The sequence below is a fragment of the Aotus nancymaae genome, unplaced genomic scaffold (genome assembly GCF_030222135.1).
Source record: "Aotus nancymaae isolate 86718 unplaced genomic scaffold, 86718_ANA_hifiasm-v0.15.2.pri h1tg000059l, whole genome shotgun sequence".
NCBI classification, from domain to species: Eukaryota; Metazoa; Chordata; class Mammalia; order Primates; family Aotidae; genus Aotus; species Aotus nancymaae.
In genome coordinates, this window is record NW_026988473.1 from 17,371,485 (window position 1) to 17,387,402 (window position 15,918).

A 15,918-nucleotide genomic window follows, 5' to 3' on the forward strand; every position below is an offset into this window, starting at 1 on the left:
ACTCTGTCACCAGGCTGGAGCGCAGCGGTGCAATCTCACCTCACTGCAGCCTTGACCTCCAAGGCTCAAGCAATCCTCCCACCTCAGCCTCCGGAGCAGTGGGGACTGTAAGTGCATGCCACCACGCCCCGCTAATTTTGGTATTTTTGCTAGAGATGCAGTTTCGCCATGTTGTCCAGGCTGGTCTCAAACTCCTGAGCTTGGGCAATCCTCCTGCCTCAGCCTCCCAAAGTGTTGGGATTACAGGTGTGAGCCACTGTACCTGGCCTGTTAACTACATTTTCATGTAGGAATTTATTTCCACTAATTAAGGGGGGGGAGTATAAACCATTGGTTTTCATGCTTTACATTCCAATTATTGCCATATACTTTCTATATTTGCCTGGAAATCTCTTGGGGGGAAAAGACCAGGTTTCATTCAGTGTCTCTGTCACCTCGGAGACGCTGCATCTAGCAGGCCTTCAACAAACACGCAGGAGGGAGGAAGGAAGCCAGGCAGTGAACGTGCCCCCGCTCGGGTGACGCGCCGCAGCATGTCATGCTCATGTGCCTCCAGCAGGTGTCGCCCTTGTCTCTGAAACAGCCCTCTCCGCCCCGCTCACTGCGGCCCAGGCCCACAGAGGGTCAGATGAGACCCGAGGATGCCGCGGCCCCAGCAGATCTGGGTTGTTCTGTGTCAGGGAGGAGGCCCCAGGAGAGATGCAGAGCAGGCCACAGGCTGCCTGGGGCTTGGAGTCTCCAGGCTTGGGTTCTAGTCCCAGCCGGGGACATCAGGACCACCCATTGCCCTCTCTGAGCCTCGGTGCCATCCCCTCCAAAGCGGGGCAATCCCGCTCCGGCGGGACCTCGGGAAGCTGTCAGGCTCCACCTAGCGGTCGACAGGCGTCGGCTTTGCGGTTTCGTTTCTTGGTCTTGTTTTTGAAGTTGTACCTGCCAGGGAAGGCCAGGGCACCTCCAGACCTCCCCAGCTCACGGATCTGCCCCTCTGAGGGAGAGCGAAATGAAACACTCAGCAGCCTGGGATTCTGAGGAGGGAGAAACCAGGAGGGAAGAACACATGGAGTCGTGTAGGTTCCCAGAGAAGACGCCAGGACAGCTGGCGGTCCGAGTGGACCACACCTCGGGAGACTCTTCTGCGCCGCGTGAGCACATCCTGGTAGACTGCTGGTCTCGCTTCCTCAGAAGCAGACACGCTGGAGGGACGTGGATAGGGAGGTGGAGGTGGCACTCCTCTGTCACCGCGATCCTGTCAGCCTCTTGGCTGTGGCTCAAGCCAGTCACTTCCCCTCTCTGGGCCGTTCTCTCTGTGAAATGAGGCGAGTCTGGGTCGGGCCTTGTCGGGCTGCTTTTAGCAGTGGAGGCCTGACTCACACCCCCGGTATGAAGACAGGCACGGAGGGAGGCAAAGAAAGCTGTTGGAGCCCGGGGTGACAGGACAAGGACCCCACTCCCCTGGCCACCCCTCCGCTGCAGTGACCCTAAGTGGCTCAAACCATGGGCTAGTTCTCCAAGGCTCTTGCTTTTTTTTGGTTTTGAGACAGAGTTTTGCTCTTGTTGCCCAGGCTAGAGTTCAATGGCACGATCTCAGCTCACCTCAGCTTCCGCCTCCCAGGTTCAAGCGATTCTCCTGCCTTAGCCTCTCGAATAGCTGGGATTACAGGAAAGCACCACCACGCCCAGCTAATTTTTTGTGTTTTTTGTAGAGATGGGATTTGGCCATGTTGGTCAGGCTGCTTTCGAACTCCTGACCTCAGGTAATCTGTCTGCCTCAGCCTCCCAAAGTGCTGGGATTACAGACGTGAGCCACCGCGCCCAGCCTCCAAAGCTCTTTCTAAGTACTGGACTTCAAGACTCTGCAGTCTTTGTGCCGGCTCACCTCAGCCGTCCTCCCACAGGCCTCCAGGGATGCCCCATCTCCCCGACCTCTCCCCACACTCGCAGGTCCTGGGAATGTTAGGTTTGGAAGGGGCCCATGAAGGGGGCTGCCAGCCTCATCTATCACCGGGATGGATGGGGAAACTGGTCCAAGGTCCCGTAACTCCCAGAGCAGAGCTAGGTCCTCCCCGCCAGTCTGCACCCCACCTCTGACCCTTAGACAGAGCCTCTCTCCAGGCCTGCGTGAGAGCAGGCCAGATGTTCGTGGGTGCCGGGCCTGGTGTCAGGGCCAGCGGGACGCCGGCTCGCCCTCGCAAAGGTTGCCGCCCTTGCACTTCCTCTCCCAGTGGCTAATGAGCTCCAGGCCAGGTCCGCCAGAGCTCCCAGGATGCTCCTGAGCTGGGACCTCACCCAGCCTGCTGAGGTCACGGCCCCTCCTGCCGCCCCCTTGCTTCTCCCCCAGGCCCATCTCTTGCCCCTTGGACACCCTCCTCCTGTAGCTCCCTTTCATTCCACAGAAGCAGAACAAGAAACTCCTAGTCAAGGCCACATAGCAAAGCAGAGGCAGAGCCTGGAGGAGACCCACCCCGATTCTCAGCCCAGCACGCCCACCCTTCTTCCCACCTGCGGAGGGCAACCCGGAGGGTGGGTGAAGGTTCTATCCTGCCTCCACCCCCCAGCTGCGTGATCTTGAGAAAATTACTTCCCCTCTGTGATCCTCAGTCTCTTCATCCCTAACAGGGATAATAGCAGTTGTTGATGATAGGAACATAATCTTTGACAATATTAAATGTCCTGAACACGTGAATATTAAATGAGATAAAATGCATAAGCACCCAGCACCTTATATATTGCTAGGCCCCCCTTTTTTTTTCTTGAAGACAGAGTCTTGCTCTTTTTGCACAGGCTGGAGTGCAATGGCGCGACCTCGGCTCATTGCAACCTCTGCTTCTCAGGCTCAAGCAATTCTCCTGCCTCAGCCTCCAAGTAGCTGGGATTACAGGCGCCCACCACCATGCCCGGCTGATTCTTTGCATTTTTAGTAGAGATGGGGTTTCACCATGTTGGCCAGGCTGGTCTCGAACTCCTGACCTCAAGTGATCCACCACCTAGGCCTCCCAAAGTGCTGGGATTACAGGCATGAGCCACTGTAGATCCTTTCATTAGTATTTTCTCAGGGGCTCCCAGTGGAAGAAATGGAAATTCCTTTTTGACATTTGAGGATCTTCAGTCTAACCCCAGCCCCCCATCTAAACTTCTCCCCTTCTTCATCTGGCTCCTTTCTTCTAGTTACTGGCCCCTTTGCTGTTCCAGCAAACTCCCAGCTCTTCCCTGCTGTGACGTCTTGACCTCTGCTGTCTCTCCCCCTGCTACCCTCCCCCGATTCAACTCAAGAGTCCTGTTCCTCCCTCCTCTCTGCTTGCCGCCTCAGCCATTGCATCTGCTCCAGGAGGCCTCCCAGGTCATCCCGGCGCCTTCCTGAGTCCCTGTGGGCTGCCCCTCCTCCCCCTTCTGTGTCGTAACATTCTCTGGCTCAGCTTTTTCTGCAGGCCTCATCACTCGCTCCCTGTGTCCCCTAAGGGCCAGGCACAGGTGGCATCCATCTCCCACTCTCTTCTCTGCCTGTCCTCACCACATCTTGTCCCTCCTGAACTAAACTTCCCCAGCTCACTGGCCAAGGAAAATAATAATAATGAATGACCACAGCAGCATTGATTATGAAAGCTAACATGTATTGGGGACTGACAATCAGGTCATATTCTAGGCACCTTTGTGTATTAGCTCATTTAATTTGCCCCGTTTTACAGATGGGGAAACTGAGGCACGGAGAGTTTTTTTTTTTTTTTTTTTAAAGCAGTTGATCCAAGGTCATATAGTGGGGACATAGTGAAGCCAGCTTTCAGCCCCAGCTCAGGCCAGTCCCAGCGCCTGGGCTTTTAGGAAGCCCTTTGTGCTATAGGCGGGGGTCCACCTTAGACACAGCTTAGCTCCCCCTTCCTGGCCAGCACCACCAGGCAACCCAAAACTCAGGAACCCAGGCAAGGCTGAGCATTGCACAACCCCAGCAGGTACCATGTCATAGAAGGTAACAAAAGGGGCGCCCTCAGGAGTCGTCCAACCCATTGGCTTAGCCCCCGGGTGAGCGTTGAGGGTCCTCCGGCCTTGCCCAGAGTTCTGCCAGCTTCTCCAGTCCTCACTGGAATTCTGCCATCTTGTGGCCGCCTTGGGAATTAGCTGTGCCTGCGGCTTGCACGCTGTTTAGTTACCTTCTTACATACCCACCAGGCCTGACCAGACCACAAGGTTCAGTAGAACTAAAACCCAGCCCCGCCCTCGAGGCGCCCAGGGCCTCCAGCCGTCCATCCGCAGGAGCAGAGGCGGGTTTATTCCAAACTTCTGTCAGCCCTCCCTCCACTGGATGCCTGATCAGACCCTCCCTCGGTCCTGTCCGCCCCGGCTCCAGCCCCCACCGGGGATCATCTCACCTGGCTGGAGCCAGAAGCAAGAGAAGACAAAGTGCGGATGTGTGGAATGAAGAGGGGAGGTCAGGAAAAGGGATGCCTCTGGGATATTCACGGACCACTTAGACCACTTCTTGAGCTGCTTTGGGGGCCTCTGTGTTCCGCTTGGAAACAGAGCAGGAAAGAATCCTAGAGAGCCCCAAAGCACGCTCCAGGGAAGGTCAATATTCCCATCCCCAAGTTCCCCAGGCTGGCTTCAGAGAGCTCTGAAGACCCAGCACTACAGCCCGGAGTCACCAAGCCGGAGAGCTATCGCTTTACTCTTTCCCTTTCTTCTGATTAGACCCATGAGGACGTTTCTATTTGCTGCCCCTCCAACCTGAACCCTGCTCAAAGCTCTAAACCTTCCCTGCTAACAGAGTCTCCCTGGCAATGGGTGGCACCAGGCAGCTAAAGTTTCCTTTCAAATAGAAACAAAGCATAGGGATGGTTATTTTATTGAACACCTACTATGCATCAGGTACACAGCAACCTTATTCTACAGGCTCAGAGAAGTTAAGTTACTTGCCCAAGGCCACACAGCTCACTAAAGAGGTTCCAGGTTCCTCTCTGGGTTTATCAGACTCCCGAGTTCATCTTTATCTTCTTTATCTTCCTCTCTCACCTCAACTCCTGTTAACTCTCTGGTCTCAGCTTCGGTTCATTCCTCAGATCTGCTGGCACTCCTGCCTCAGGGCCTTTGCACTTGCTGTTTTCAGATGCCCACATGGCTCATTCCCTGGCATCCTTCCTCGATGTACTCAGACTCACATCCAGACTGTCTCTGACCATCCTGGGCAAGGTAGCGACCCCTCCCTCTCGCTTTTCTTGGCCAGGACCTCCACCACATGTTATTTTAATTATTTTCTCTCTGCCTCCACTAGTGTGCGAGCTCCACAGCGGCAGCGGCTTTGTCTGTTTCTTGTTAACTGCTCTATCTCCAGCACTGGCAAGCACCTGGCTCACGGGAGGAGCTCAGTGAACGCCTGCTAGATGAATGGATTGGAAGAGAGGGTAGGGCATGGATCCCAGACTCTGGCGTGGCACAACTTCCAGTAAAGCCAATAAGATTATTTTGTTTTCATACTTCTTGTTCTGGTTACCTTTTGTTTCTTATGGCAAATGATTCTGATTTTTTTTTTTTTTCATTTGTAGGAGTAATATAATTTGGGTTTTTTTAAGATAGGATCTCACTTTGTCCTTCAGGCTGGAGGGCAGGGGTGCGCTCACGGCTCACTACAGCCTCAACCTTCCTGGGATCAAGTGATCCTCCCACCTCAGCCTCCCAAGTAGCTGGGACTATATGTGAGCACTATCATGCCCAGCTAATTTTTGTGTGTTTTTTTGTAGAGACAGGATCTCACCATGTTGCCCAGGCTGGTCTTGAATTCCTGGACTCAAGCAATCTGCATAACTCAGCTTCCTGAGGTGCTGAGATTACAGGCATAAGCCAAAGGACCCAGTGATATAAATTTATCCTTTAAAATAAATTTATTTAATTGGAAAAAGTACATTTATTTAAAGAATAATATTTAATAAAGAGTTAGAGGTGGGCATGGCAAACATCGGGACGTGGCACAGGAATAACCATGGCTGCGTGACTGCTGGCGCCAAGGTCTTCCATTTGTCCGATGGGGAAGCTGAGGCCAGAGGGCACAGGATTTGTTCAAGATCACACAGCAAGTTAATGGCAAGTGAGCATCAGCATGCGTCTTGTGGTTCCAGATGTGGCTTTTCTGTTTTCCTTCTCAATTCTCTATTCCATCCATCAGTGGGCACTTGAGGGAGGAGGCTGCCTAGGGACCAGCCTGTGCTGAAGACAGTAGGGCTGATAGAACTGAGGACTTTCTTTTCTTTTTTGATGGCTTTGTATCCATCACCAGAGCAATGTTTGGCATGAGATAGGAGATCAACAAACCCTTATTAGGTGCAGGAATAGAAGAGAGAACAAGACTTGGAACCCCAAATCCCACCCCGAGGAGCCCCCAGTGAGCTGAGGAGTCAAGACCAGATCTGTGGCAACAGAGTCAGGCTGCGGAGGTCACATCTCCAGTCTCCCTGTCACATCCAACCCGGGGAGTGGATGCCCGTGTGCAAAGGAGCAGAGGAGGTGGGGGTGCCGGAAATAGGGAGGTGGGCACGCCTTTTGGGACCTGGGGAGAGCCATGGGCCTTGTGGGGCTGACTGGGTAGATGGTGGAGGGTTTATTCTTCCTGGGGACTCCCATGGCCTTGGGCAGCACAGAACAGTAGTGAAGGCTCAGAGCCCTGAATCTGACAGCTCTGGTTATGAGCCCAGCCTCTGCCACTCACCAACATCATCTTCTTTATCTTCCTCATCATCTTCCTCTCTCTCTGAAGAGCTGACCTCGGGAGTAAATGAGAAAGTCTCTGTAGACCACTTACTGCACCATCTGGTCAGAAGACAGAGCCAGGAAAACACTAATGGCTGGTATTTCGGGGAAGGGGTCAGGTTCAAGGATGGGTTAAAGGCACCGGTATGTCTGCTCTGCACATTTCTTGGCCACAGCTCTCTAAGGGTGTCCATTTCCATTTTCAAGAAGAATCAGTGACATTCAAAGGCCTTATACTCCTTTGGAGTTGGGGCTGGGGAGGTGGGAGGCTGGGAGGCTGAATCGGGGCCTGGAGAGAGCCCAGAAGTAAAGGGGTGGTGGGAACAGAGGCTCCAAGGGGCCAGCCCCATAGCCATGACCACACAGCTGGTTGGAGGCAGAGCTGGGACTGGAGGCCAAGCGTGTGGGTCTCCTGCCTCGTGCTCTGTCCCAAGCTCCTGGCTGCTTCCAGACTCAAGAATTAGAAATTGACTAGAATTGATCGGGCCTTTGAGACATGACAGTTCTTCCTGGCATTGTGGCTGAGTCACCCTGAATGACTCTGGGCTTGAACCTGAGCCTTGGTCTACCCTTCTGCAGAATGGGGAGAATGGTACTGCCCAGCTCATCTCACGCAGTGTCCTGAAAGTCAAATGATGAAATTATTCTTATTTCCTTTTTCTTCCTCTTCCAATTATTCTGACTATTCTGATTGCTTAGCTGCCTGGCTCAGCCTCTGAAGGTCCAAGGGACACCTGAAGACAAAGCTGATGTCCTGCCCACCTGGAGACTTGGAAAATGGGGTCTTATGCGCCGGGCTTGGGGCTCTGCAGAAGCCAGAGGAGCACTTTCCCAGGGCCCCGCCTGAGAAAGATTTATGGTTTGGCTTGCAACATGGTGAACTGCTAAATATGCAGATTATGGGTACAAATCCGGGGGCAGCAGGAAAGGCAGCCAGGCAGGGTGGGGGGGGCGTGCTGGAGGTCTGGTGGCTGGACCATGTGTGTGGGTGGGGCCAGCTGTTCCAGATGGAGCTGCAGATGTGGCTGCCTCGAGGTTTGGGTGGGGCTGCAGCACGTGGCTTCTCCTCCACCTCCTCAGCCTCCTCCAGGCCTCCAGGCCAGGCTGGCTCCCCTCATCAGGGAACAGCCACTGAAACTGACAATTCTGGTTCCTTTCAGTGTCTGGAGAGGTGGGTGCTGGAGATGACGGACACTGTCATTGTTCAGATGGGGAAATCGAGACACGAAGACATGGAGTTTTGTATCCCTGGCCAATGGCAACTTAGAGGGCAGGCCTGAAACCAAAGGCTGATCTCTCGACCCCCTGCACTGGGCATGGCTGGGCAGGAGGTGGCTCAGATTCTATTCCAAACAACCCAGGGAACAAGGAGCGGCCATTGTCCTCAGAGGCACTGAGACATCCCTGCCCCAGGTGGCTGGCTTCAGTGGAGTGGGGTTGTCAGAGGTGTTTGAACCAGAGTGACTCCATCTTGAATACGGGCTGGGTAAAATGAAGCTGAGACCCTATGGGCTGCATTCCCACGAGGCTGGGCCTTTTAAGTCACAGGATGAGCCAGGAGGTCAGCACAACATAAGGTCACAAAGCCCCTGCTATTAAAACAGGATACAGTAAAGAAGCCAGCCAAAATCTACCAAAACCAAGATGGTAATGCGCATCCTCAGTGCTCATTCATTATATGCTAATTATAATATATTAGCATGCTAAAAGTCACTCCCCCCAGCACCATGACACTTTATGGACGCCATGGCAATGTCAAGAAGTTACCCTACACAGTCTAAAAAGGGGAAGAGCCCTCAGTTCCGGGAAATCTCTGCCCTTTTCCCAGAAAACTCATGAGTAATCCAGCCCTTGTTCAGCATGTAGTCAGGAACTCTAAGGCCACTCATTTGAGCAGCCCTGCTGCTGCTCTGCCCATGGAGTACCATTCTTTCTTTCCTCCACTTTCTTAATAAACTGGCTTTTACTTTACCCTATGGACTCACCCCAGATTCTTTCCTGTGATAGATTCAAGAACCCTCTCTCAGGGTCCGGATCAGGACCCCTTTCTGGTAACAGACTTGTGACTTGACCCGACATCTGAGCTTCGCCACACGACCCCTGTTACCTCTTCCACAGCGCTAGGAAGGGACGCCTTAGGGCGGAAGAGACCTCCGTGGTGAATACAGGACACATGGGTGGGGATGCATTTCTTAGATTAGCTGGAAGTTTTATAGGAAACAAAGCTCGGTTGTCTGCGAGGAGAGGGATCGGGATGTTGTCATATTTTAGAGAAAGGTGAGGACGATGGAGCCAAAAGGGAGGCTGAGGTTCCAAAGGGGCATAAATTTTAGAGGCTGAGCCTTCGTCTTTTTCAGGTAGGAGAAACAGGGCGCAGAGCAGGGTAGCAATTCATATAGGAAGCACAGCAGTAGAGTGCGAACAAACTCAGTGTCTCGGGATCCTTCCTAGCCTGCCTGGGGTGAAGGAAGGGGCGCTGAGCACTGAGACCTGAAGCCATCTTATCCGGTTTTTTGTTTGTTTGTTCGTTTTTTGAGACGGACAGAGTCCCTCTCTGTCACTCAGCCTGGAGTGCAGTGATGCAATCTCAGCTCACTGCAACCTCCATTTCTTGGGTTCAAGTAATTCTCCTGCCTTAGCCTCCCAAGTAGCTAGGACTACAGGTGCACACCACCATGCCCAGCTAATTTTTTTTTTTTTTTTTTTTTTTTTTTGTATTTTCAGTAGAGACAGGGTTTCACCACGTTGGCCAGCCTGGTCTTGAACTCCTGACTTCAAGTGATCCACCCACCCTGGCCTCCCAAAGTGCTGGGATTACAGGTGTGAGCCACCGCGCCCAGCCTGAAGCCATCTTATCCTCAGCTAAAGTGCAACTTTGGGTACAGCGTCTCCCTCCTGCCCCAGCCCAGGGCTTCTCCACCTAACCCCTCAACTGGTCCTGAGAATTATGCAAATCAGCAGTCACCCGGGCTCTCAGAGGGCCCATCCTTCCTCCCGATCCTGCCAGTCCTCATGCCTCCACCTACAATGCGGACAAAAATCGGCCAGCGAATCCAGCTCTCCCCAGCTTCCTGTTTCTGGGTCCCGGACCCCCCATGCTGTTGGCCTGAGGGGGACCAAGACAGGCTCTGAGAAGCAGGACTATCGAGGCTGAAAGTGGCACGTGGTCAGGATGCACAGGACAAATCCACCAAAAGAAAATATAAAATAGAACCAGGAACACTGGGGCCTGGGAAATGGATCCCACTCAGGCATCTGTGGGAGAAAAAGACATTTTCTCCTTAGAGGCAAATGGCCAGAGCATGGCTGCTCCAGGTGAAGGTAGAGTCTCCCACTGCGTTCAGCCAAGGCCACCAGAAGGAGGACAAGAGTGGTAGGGCCTCAGCCCTGACCCTTCCCTCCTTCACAGCAGGGGTGACTTCTGGATGTTGTGCCCCACCCACCCGTCAGGATCCACATTCCACCCTTTGAGATTCATTTCTTTGCCAAGGATGAAGAAAGCTAAGCATGAACTGGGAGTCTGATAAGCCCAGGTAGGAACCTGGACCTCTTTCGTTAGCTGTGTGACCTTGGACAAGTAACTTAACCTGTCTGAGCCTGTAGAATAAAGTTGCTGTGTGCCTGATGCATAGTAGGTGTTCATTAAAATGACCAGCCCTGTCCTTTGTTTCTACTTGAAAAGAAACTTTTGCTGCCTGGTGCCATCCATTGTCCAAATTTCATGGGCTCTTTCTTTCCCCAGCAATAACAGGTTTTAGGAAAGTGAACACGTGGCATCAGTAGCCACCACGCACTGTGCTGGGTGTTTCCATCACCGGAGAGGAAACTGAGGCACAGAGCGAGATAAAGGCACTTGCTCCACATCACACAGCAACTCAGAAACCAACGAGACTCAAGTCTAGATCTGTGAGAAGACCTTGGTCTTTTCAGTTCATCCTGCCATCTGCGTCTTCTTATGATTCAGACTTCAGACTCAAAAGATCAGAGGCATTCCGACAGGACAGTAAGAAGGTGGCGGTGGCGGGGAAGAGGCTTTGGGGCCTCAGGAATGAGGACTCAGGCCGGTGAAGCCTGGTGGAGCAGAGGAACAGAACTCATGGTGGAGGCGGCACCAAGGTCAAAGTAGGTGTTCTCCTGGCTTTGCAGAGGGAGGGCCTGCACTATGCACCCGTGTGACTCACATGCAGGGGGTTACTGGGGGAGGATCAGGCTGGGACTGGTAGGGAGCTGAGCTGTCCAGGAAGAGCCAGGAATGGACCCACACCTCGGGCATCCACCTGCCTGGCCCTTTGCTCCCTTTGCCTTCAGAGAAAACTGGACACCAACTGCCAAGTTCCAGAGTTAGAGGGATCTCCTCCGAGCCTCAGAAAGCATGGTCCCCCACGCACTTCAGGCTGGCCGCAAAAGGAGGGTTTCCATCCTGGGAAAGGACCCCCTCCCCCATGCCACTTGATTGAATTCAGCAGAGCCTTTTACTTCGAATTCAGGAAGTGTCCTGACAATAAAGACATCATCGATATATTAACTCACCTCTTCAAAATTTCAAGCACATTCTGGGGAGAGATTTTCCAAATGGAAAACAAGACTGCAATAAAGTGAACAATGTGGTCCTGGCTGTCACTGCTTTTATGGTCGGGCTTTGAGCAGGGGGCACCAGGGGAAATGAGAAAAAACTCGCAAAACAACCCGGAAGGGTGAACTCCCACTGTCAAGATGTTCATTCCAAAATCGGCCTCCAGGCTCAGGCATGCTTCATTTCCATCTGAAATTGACAAGAAGCATCCGCTATTTGCTATTTGTTCACAGTGGCTGTGCTTTTAACCCTATTGACAGCCTCGTGGAAAGGCATTCCAGTGCAGTCTGTAATTTCCAAAGGTTGCTGATATCTGTGAGGCCTTTTTTGTTGCATGTAGGGGCTGTGCTAGGATTTATCTGTGGGACCTGGTTCAATTCAGGGCTCACAGTACCCTGTGGAGGAGACCTATATCTCCCCATGATATAGGTGAGGAAAGCTGAGGTTTGAAGAGGGACTGGCTTGTCCAATGTCACACAGCTAGAAGGCAGCAGGGTCAGGATGGAGTCCCAAGGGCTCTGACCCGAACCCCCTTGCTGAGAGGAAGCGAGAGGGAGGCGATGACAGAGGAGTGAGGCCCCTAGGCTCTGGTTTTGGTGAAACTCTCCGGGTCCCTCCGGCCCCACACCCTCCTCCTTCGGAGTCAAAGCGGAACAAATTTCTCCTTAGTGGGAATTCACGAATTCACACATTCACTCAACAGATATTTACAGAGAATATTCTAGAAGCCAAGGCTTGTGCTAGTGCAGGGATGGCATCATAAATAAAACAGCAAGTGTGGAAAGGTGGCAGGCAGACCCCCAGCCTCACTGATTTTCAGGGGTCAGCCTCCGGAATTTGCCTCAGGTTATTCTCCACCCACGAGGAGTGGCCCCCAGACAGGGGTGGGCTGAGGCTGCTGGGGGAGACTTTGCCGGCTCCCCTCAATACTCCCCACACCCCACCCGACCTCTGCCCCAGATCCTTGTGGTTTCAGCTCTGCCTGGGACAGGCCAGGGGTAAGGGAGCCCCAGGGAGCCTGGGTCAGCTCGGATGAGGGGGCGGGGAGGAAAGCGGGGCGAGCAGAGGTGTGTTTTGAAATCTGCTTCCTTTTGGCCACGCTTGAACTTCCAAGCGGCAGTGTTTGACTGACAGGCGGGGAGAGGGAGCGCCTGCTCCCCACGGAGCCCTGGGCAGAGACAGAGGGGCTCTGCAGGGGCTCAGGCCCTGGGGGCTGCATCCTCTGCCCTTCCTCCCCCTACTCTCAGCAGGGCCTGGAGAGCGGGGCGGGTCTGGGTTCCCTGAGCCCAAGAAGGCCAGGGTTGGGGTGAGGATCTTGGGTCAGAGACAGAAAAATCTCAGCAGCACAGCAGGTCTGAGCCCCTTGGAACGCATCTGACAACAAAGTCAAAAGCACCGCCAACAAGGATGGGTATCATTTACTGAGCTCGGCTGCTCATTCATTACACAAGAGCTTAGTAAAGGAGCGGATCTTCCTAAAAAGCTCAGAACGCTGCCCTGTGCCTCGTAAATGCTGTGCGCATTTGTGACCCAGTAAATAAGGGGAGCCCTGGGGCCGCCATTTGTCCTTCCCTCCCTGCTTTTCCCTGGCCCTCCCCTGTGTGGGGCTGACTCCTGCCAACTATTCATACATTTCTCAGGCTCCCTTGCCCGCCGGCTTCCTGTTAGCCTTGGCCAATGGGAAGAACTGGTTGGAGATCAGCAGGCGGGGCGGAAGGGAGGAGCCAGGGTCTTCATCTTCATCTCTGTCTGCTTTAGTGGCAACTTGGGGAGTGGCTGGGTCACCGCCAGGGTTCCAGCCCCCTGCCTGACTGTGGTTCCGGCGTCCCACACGGAGTCCGGTTCCCAGCCTTTGGGTATCAACACTTCCTCCTCGGTCACTGGGGTCCCAGGTTGTCACAGCTGGCTGCCGCTGCTTTTCTGAGGGTGGCTCACCATCCCGTTCAGGCCTTTCAGCTCCTCTGACCCATTCGGAACTAGCTCCCTGCATCAATGTCCTCTGTTAAAGTACCTGACTCGAGTTCTGATTTCCCAGCAGGTTCTTGGACTAAGAGAAGCCCCTACTGTGTGCCAAGCTCAGATCCCTGCTTTCAAGGAGCTTACCATCTAGTGGGGAAACTTCTATTGTCAAATCATTTCATGAATGCGCATAAAAGATCAGACAGCACCCAGTGCTGTGAAGGCCACTGCTGGTGAGGGAATGCCCTAGAGAGGGGGTTGGATCTCACCTGAGGTCAGCAGGCGCCTTGAGGAAGGGATGTGTCTAGGAGGCAGTGTGTCCAGTGCTCTGTGTACACCATTGCTCAACTGTGGAGCAATCCCGCAAGGTCAGGGTCATTGTCCCCATTCTGTAGATGAGGACATGGAGGCCCAGCAAGGAGCACCCTCTGTTGCAGCCTCAGGATCCCGGGAAGACCGGCTGTGACTGGAACTCAGGTCTACCCACTCTTTGCTGCCTACTGTCTGGAATTTACATTTCGCAGAGGAGGGAATCGGCACAGTGACTCCTCCAGGGCCACCAAGGCAGGGGAAGCCAGGTCACCTTGTCCTGGTGTAGATCCTGGGGGCTGCCACTGCCCTGTGAAATTTCCCATGTCACTGCTCATTTGCACACTCAGCGCTTCCTCCTCCTCTTCCTCCTCCTCCTGCTCCCAAGTTTCCCTCCAATCGGCAGCTGAGGCAGCATCAGAAACCACAGTGCTGGGCCCGCTGCCAGAGCCTCCCCCTCAGTGACCCCCTTCCCACGTCCTGAGTTTCTGAGACTAGCTCTGTCGAGTGGAGAAGCTTTTCCAGCCCTCCTGAGCCCACGTGCACTCACGAGTATGTGTGAAAACATGCACTTACCTGAGCATGTCTTCCCTGTGGTGTGTAGGGAGGGGCAAATAGGGCCCTCTCTAAGACTTGCCCCCGACCCACGATGTCAATCAACCCCGCCCCAATTAATTTCCACAAGTGTGGGCAGGACTTTCTGCTGAAGAGGTCACAGATGGGTGGGATTTCGGGAGTGCTTGGTGTCCTGGGGGCTTTGCAGGGCAGCATAGCTTCTGCACCAGGCACTGGGTGACTGGTGAGAGGCCAACAGCTTGCTGACTAGGTGCTGGCCAGGCGGGGATGGAAAGCAGGTCCCGAGGGAGCCAGGGAGGCAAGACTCCAGGACATCTGGGCTGGGGGAAGGTGGAAAGTGCCAAATATCAGTGCAGGAGGTGAAGGTCTGGATGTGCAAGGCCCTGAGGTCTCTGACGGGAAGTTAAAGCCTCAGGGAAGAGGAAGCCTGGCTGGGAATGGGCTGCGAGAGGGAGCCTCAGCCACACAGAGAAGCTGGCTGAGGCCTCCTTGAGCAGACAGGGGCACTGCAGCTGAGAGGCAACTGCTTTGCTCAAGGGACGGGGAGTCGTTTTTATTTTCCACTCCACAGTTCCTAGATTGAAGCCAGCCGAGAATTGCTTCTGTGACAGCCTGATTACCTTGGCCTAATTTTCCAGTGGGTGAGGGTATTCCAGCACTGGGCTGGCATACCAAGCTTTCTTTTCTTCTTTTTTAGAGACAGAGTCTTACTCTATCACCCAGGCTGGAGTGCAGTGGCACAATCAATGACTTACTGCAGCCTCGAACTACTGGCTTCAAGCAAACCTCCTACCTCAGCCTCCCAAGCAGCTGGGACCACAGGCACATGCCACCACACCTGGCTAATTTTCAAATTTTTTGTAGAGACAGCATCTCATTATGTTATTCAGGCTTGTCTGGAAGTCCTGGCCTCAGGCAATCTTCCTGCCTCAGCCTCCCAAAGTGCTGGGATTACTGGCTGGTGCCCAGCCACCAGCATTTGTTAAAGTCTCACCATGGGTCAGGCTCTCATCTAAAAAACTTGAAGCTGTCATTCTATGCATCCTTACAGTAACCCATCAAGGTAGGTGCTACTCTCATCCCCATTTTACAAATGAGAAAAATGAGGCTAAGGGAAGTTAAAGAGCTTGCCCGAGATCACATAGAATTTTAATCCAAGGGTCCGGAGCCTCTTTTGCAGTGCCATCAAAGGCTTTCTGGCTCCCCCTGGTGTGTCCTCGAGGCAGCTGCCTGTGACCGTCTATGGGGGAAGCTTTCCAGATTGGGACCTGCGCAGATTGTCAGTATCCTGGGTCTGCCTGTGCTGTGGTTCCTCTGCCTGAAATGTTCTTCCTGCCTCTTATAGTGTCCTGGCCCACTCTGGAGCTCAGTCTGAAGTTACTTCCTGCTCTGGGGGTTAGTTACCGCCCCTGAACTCCAGGCTAGGCTGAGTTTCCCCGGTTTTCCTCCCAGAGCCCCTGTATTTCTTCTTTGTAGCATTCATTCACTCATTCCTGTTTCATTTAGTAGGTATCCACTCAGTACACATGGGAGGCTGGGTGCTGGAAACGGAGCACAAAAGGGTCACAACTCCCACCCTCGTGGTGCACACTGCCTAGGGAAAGACAAGAAAACAAAGAAATGCACAACTTTGTACCAAATACTCATACTCCTACTTTTTACAAAATCAGGATAAGGCATGGAGATTGACAGGTGGTATTTTAGACATGGGGGTCTGAGACGGTCACTCAGAAGAGGTGACATTTGAGCAGAGATGTGAGCAAAGTGATTTG